We start from the raw sequence: 6,205 nt of genomic DNA, 5'->3' as shown, positions 1-6,205 counted from the left end.
ATGTGTGTGTGTCTGTGGGGGATGTAGGGGGTGTGTGGGTGGGGGGGGTCACTGTGGGTGCGAGTGTGGGGAGTGGGGGTGTGGGGGGTAAGGGTGTGAGTGTGTGGGGGGGGGGGGGGGGGGGGGGTAAGGGTGTGAGTGTGGGTGGGGGGTAAGGGTGTGGGACCTGAATAAAGCTCCTAATGTGCCATCCGTCCCCACGCTGGGATGTCCACAATCCGAGCTTCCTGTGTTGGCGGGCTCTGTATGGACCATCTGATGACGGTAATCACACACAGATGCTGCAGAGGGGAGAAGGACAGGGAGGAGGGGGACAAGTGACTCTGAAAAGAATATTCAAGAGAGAAGTGAAGGTCACAATTGTGGTTATTCTGAAGTTGAGGGGACCTATTGATGCTGTCGTCAGGGCGGTCTGAGGAGGCCTCCACAGTGACGCCTTGGCCCGGGGACAACCTTGTCATCTGTCTCCAGAAAGAAACTTTTCAAAATCAGCTCCCCATGAAAAATGTGTTCAGCTTCCTTCAGGGTCTTTTCACAGTCCATTTATTCCTTTATCTAAAATCGAGTTCTTCTCAGCTCAAGATGGCCCTAGGATATTTCATCATCACTTTTACAGTATAATACAAGTTAACACCGTCCATTACTGTAATCCATCCAACCATTCATCCAACAGTGTATCCAAAATGCTAACCATTCATCCTTTCATCCATTCCTCCCTCCTCCCATCAACCATGTATTCAGCCTGCAAACCATTTATCCCTCCCTCCCTCCCTCCATCCATAAATCCATCCGCCCTATCCATCAACTACCCATTTTACAAACCATCCTTCCACCCCCTCCCCTGCCCTCCCCTGCCTGCCTGCCCTCCCCTGCCTGCCCTCCCCTGCCAGCCTGCCCTTCCCTGCCTGCCTGCCCTCCCCTGCCTGCCCTCCCCTGCCAGCCTGCCCTTCCCTGCCTGCCTGCCCTCCCCTGCCTGCCTGCCCTCCCCTGCTCTGCCTGCCCTCCCCTGCTCTGCCTGCCCTCCCCTGCCTGCCTGCCCTACTCTGCCTGCCCTCCCCTGCTCTGCCTGCCCTCCCCTGCCTGCCTGCCCTACTCTGCCTGCCCTCCCCTACTCTGCCTGCCCTACTCTGCCTGCATGCCCTCCCCTGCCTGCCCTCCCCTGCTCTGCCTGCCCTCCCCTGCCTGCCTGCCCTCCCCTGCTCTGCCTGCCCTCCCCTGCCTGCCTGCCCTACTCTGCCTGCCCTACTCTGCCTGCATGCCCTCCCCTGCCTGCCCTCCCCTGCTCTGCCTGCCCTCCCCTGCTCTGCCTGCCCTCCCCTGCCTGCCTGCCCTACTCTGCCTGCCCTCCCCTGCTCTGCCTGCCCTCCCCTGCTCTGCCTGCCCTCCCCTGCTCTGCCTGCCCTCCCCTGCTCTGCCTGCCCTCCCCTGCTCTGCCTGCCCTCCCCTGCTCTGCCTGCCCTCCCCTGCTCTGCCTGCCCTCCCCTGCTCTGCCTGCCCTCCCCTGCTCTGCCTGCCCTCCCCTGCCTGCCCTACTCTGGCCAGCTATCTGCAGTGGCTCCCAGCAGCACAGGGCTAGTCAGCAGGGGAGGGACAGGGATTACCCTGACAGATCACTGAGGATCATCTCAAATCTTGATCATTTTGTCTTTCTGTCAAGTCAAGCCAAAACAAACGGCTTTACAGCAACAATCACTTTAAACGTCATTCTCTCAGGCCACTGGCTGGATGAAGGGGGTTGGGAGGGGGAAGCAGGGTGGTGGTTGGGGGGGGGGGTCTGTTTGACTGGTATTCCAGTGCAGAGATCCACCATCTTGTCATGCATAAGATTGAACAAAACACACTGAACAGTGAGGTTATCTTGGTAAACGTGAGGTCCAAATGGAAAGGGAACCTGGTGCAGAATGAAGCAGCACACTCCACCAGCAGAGCTACAGAGGTAAACTTGGTTTCTATCAGATCTGAGAGGAGTTATAATGAGCTGGACTTTATTGCCTGCTCAGTAATATATGCATCACCCCAGTGTACAATACTAACCAGCACACAAGGCAAAACCTGATCTCACTATAGGGCTGAGGCTGTGCGTGTTTGGATGTGCTCCTGTGTGTGTGTGTGTGTGTGTGTGTGTGTGTGTGTGTGTGTGTGTGTGTGTGTGTGTGTGTGTGTGTGTGTGTGTGTGTGTCTGTGCGTGCGTGCGTGTGTGTGTGCGCGCGCGTGTGTGTGTGTGTGTGTGTGTGTGTGTGTGTGTGTGTGTGTGTGTGTGTGTGTGTGTGTGTGTGCGTGCATGTGTGCATGTGTGTACAGAATCTGCAGGATGGAGAGGGGCCAGGGAGGTATATATGACAGAGTTCTAAACAGGAAACGAACTGCAGCAGGCAGATGCTTCATGCTGTCTGGATATTCACTCTTCACGTTCACACACACACACACACACACAAAGAGAGAGAGTTGGTGTGTGGGAGAAAGAGAGAGACAGAGACAGAGAGATCGACAAAGAAAATTGTGTGAGAGAGAGCAAGAATATCCATCTTCAGACAATTATTCTTACCTTACTGGAAATTCTTCTGTCCTCAGTAGTTCGCTTCAGGAATGCAACGATGCTTGATGTTGCACTCCGATGTTTGCAACTCAGCCCGTAACAGGACCATCGGCAACAGCAAGATGATATTCAATGTAAATATCTCCGACTAAAAATGTGTTCAGTAAAGAGGCAGGCTGGGTGTTGGCGCTCACGCGACCGTCTTGGAATTCCAATAACCGGCGGAAATCTCTTCAACCGTTATCGAGGCATTGTCTACCTCAACCGGTGTCCCCGTATCGACGGCGGGTTGTAGTCTGTCCCGTAGTTCAGGGTAGCTCTAGCGTCCGCCCACGCGAGGAGATGAGAGGGCAGGCAGATGGATGATGGATGGAGAACTGTCAAAAGTCTCCGCCCTCCGGTGAAAGCGCGCTACAGCAAGTACACGTTAGTTCCAAACCAAACCTATTCACAATTCTTTGTTTGTTGATCCATCTGTGGATTTCTTCCAATAGACACGTGATTTCGAACATTTGCAGCGTTCTAGCTATAGGCCTACCCAAAAGTCCCAGCATACCTCCTAATGTGAAAACATGGTCTACGTGGGATTGACCTGACACAGTCCACTGTAAGATCCTACACAGACTGGAGGTCTGGTGTTCAGTCCCGACCAGCTCCTGTTTCAATCTTATCATCCCACCTTAGTATCACACACACACACACACACACATACACACATACACACACACAGAGCTAGAGGATGTGTTTGATGTGGGCACTGGATCTCACAGGATCATTATAACTGCATCACCTTGAGACACAGTTAACTGCTTAAGTGTGCACAGAAGAAAAGAGACGTGTGTAGTTACACACATGTAAGTTAGACCCTCCTCGGGGCAGATTGATTTAGAGTATGTGGGGGGGGGGTTGGAGGGGGGTCCAAAGAGACCAGACCTGGTGGCAGATTTGTGGCTTACGGTTAGAATCTGAGAGCATAGCTGAACAGTCAGAGGTAATGTGGACCTGGTCCCCAAGGATCTGAACAGTTCATGACACCAACATTTAGTTACTGCGAAAGAATAGAAGAACTGGACCCAAGTCATTTGTCTGTGAATATGTTTGTGTTAGAGAGTGTGTATTTAGTGCTGTTGATGTTTGCGCTTGTGCATGCTTAATTCCTACGGGACAGCAATTTACAACAGTAGACAACCATAAACACTTCATCGCCGTGGAAACAACAGAGGGACCACAGAACCCTGGCCACAGGGCCAATGAGGAGGTAAAAAGGCAGAGGTCTAGAGTTACCATTTGTCTGCTTGTAGGCTACTCTTTTATTCTCTTTTTAAAGAAAGAAAGAAAGAAAGACAGAAAGAAAGAAAAAAAGAAAGAAAGAAAGAAAGAAAAAGAAAGAAAGAAAGAAAGACAGAAATGAAAGAAGAAAGGGGAAAGGAAATAACGCAGCAGAATAATTTTCACTAAAGTAAATCTGTCTCACCAAAGTACAGAAACATCTGTTTATTTAGAATGACATCTGTTTTATTCAGAATGCTCTGACAGTTGAGGGGCAGTGGTGCATGACTGCCTCTGGAGCAGGTGTGTATGAGAGATGAAACACATTCACCAACACACAAACACACACACATTACACATGACATGGACGCACAGCTAAAAACTTCAGAGTATGTTACTAAAAACAGTAACATGACTGTAGCTCAGGTAGCATGTGTGTGTGTGTGGTGGTTGTATCTGTGTGTGTGTGTGTCGTGGGTGTATCTGTGTGTGTGTGTGTGTGTGGTGGGTGTATCTGTGTGTGTGTGTGTGGTGGGTGCATCTGTGTGTGTGTGTGTGTGTGTGGAGGGAGTATCTGTGTGTGTGTGGTGGGTGTATCTCTCTGTGTGTGTGTGTGTGTGTGTGTGTGTGTGTGTGTGTGTAGGTGTGTGTGTGTGTGTGTGTGTGTGTGTGTGGTAGGTGTATCTGTGTGTGGGTCCAGAACACCTTGATTAAACCTGTCCTGATTCAGGTACTAGAGCAGGACTCTGATGTCCCGCACGCCCAGGGTTCAGCCAGATGCTGCTGGTGAGGACGATCCCCCAGGTGATGCTGGTGAGACAGGAAACAGCCAGAGACAACCAGAGAGACTGAAAGAGGGACTGAGGGGAGACGAGTCAAACGACTGAAGATTTAAACATCCTAGCATCTGCAACCACAGGACTACAGCCCCCAATGGGAGGGGTGAGGGGGCCTCACGTCATTAGTCTGTTTGTGTCTTCAACTTCCTCCCCTGAACGCTTGCCTGCCGGGGGGGGAGGGGGGGGGGGGGGGGGCTGTTGCTCGGTTACGCACCACCGGGTGATTTCCTCCCAATGGAGCTTTGGACAGGAAGGAGCTCTGGCATGGCTTCAGAGGAACAGGGTCAGGGGACTGGGGCCGCGACACACACACATACACACACACACTCTTACATCAATGACATGGCCTGCTGACCACAGGAGAGCTGTAAAGCATTATAAACTACCTCTAGATTTGTGTATGTGTGCTGCGTGTGCGTGTGTGTGTGCTCAAGGTTACATGTCCCACCCTCCCATATGTCTCACTGTCACTTCCCCTTCTCTCCTTGTGTCCTTTCACATTTTCATCAAATTGCCTCCCTCGAATGAAAGGGGAAGCGAGAAGGAAAAGCCAGAAATTAGCTTTCAAAGGATTCAACTCTAAGGCTCCCATTAGATCCATGACTTGGCTCCAGCTTTGCTAGCATTGCCAGTCGCCTTTTGAATCAAGTCCCGTACTAATGAGGAAACAGATGCGGTGGGAGACAACCAGCAGGCTTCCTCCTTCACCCAGGATATCCTGTTGTCATGCACAAGATGATGATGTTCTGCCTCAGCGGAGTTGTTTACCTAGAACAGCGGCTGTGTGCCCACACTTCTGTGACCCCCCCCCCCCCCCATACACCACACACACTCACACCACACATACTCACACCACACACACTCACACCACACACACACTCACACCACACACACAAACTTTTCACTCTCTCTGCCTCCTTCACACAGACACAGATGCACACAAAGACTCTGCAATAGCTTCTGTTGATACCCTTGCTGTTTTGTATTCCGGTTGAGCCTACATGTAGGCCATTGCAGAAAGCCACTTTGCTTTGTGTTAGGCTTGTTACGGGGCTCTGCTACAGAATGCAAGCTCTCTGTCTCATGACTGTGAACAGAGATGCAGAGTGAGGTCACATTCTGACGGGGGTTCTGTGGTCTTCACAGATGTTAAATCTTCTACTGTTCACTGAGGTTCTTCTGTACATGAACATAGAATCTTCACCTATTGCATCATAGGTAGCTAGTTGACAAGGAATGGATCATTGCTCTCACCGTCGATAAAAACCTACTCCCCTGCTATGGTCTGTTTATGGTAGCTCCATGTTTGTGCTACAGTCACATTCATCACCTATTCTTAACATGTCAGAGGGGAATGTGTGGGTCTCTTTGTGTTGTGTACAGTATGAGTAACACACAAACACACACACACACACACAAGGTGTGTTTTCAAAATGAGTCATACCAGAAGAGGTCAATGTGTGACCTAGAAAACCGTTTTGACTCACGGTGAATGAATCCAGAGTGAAAAACAGAGATGGGCGGAAATAGTAGGAAGAAAGTGAACGAGAATTGGAAGGGG

Source organism: Hypomesus transpacificus, chromosome 13 (assembly GCF_021917145.1).
Source record: "Hypomesus transpacificus isolate Combined female chromosome 13, fHypTra1, whole genome shotgun sequence".
Classification (NCBI taxonomy): Eukaryota; Metazoa; Chordata; class Actinopteri; order Osmeriformes; family Osmeridae; genus Hypomesus; species Hypomesus transpacificus.
The sequence above is the reverse complement of the archived record's forward strand: the minus strand, read 5'-3'. Positions refer to the sequence as shown.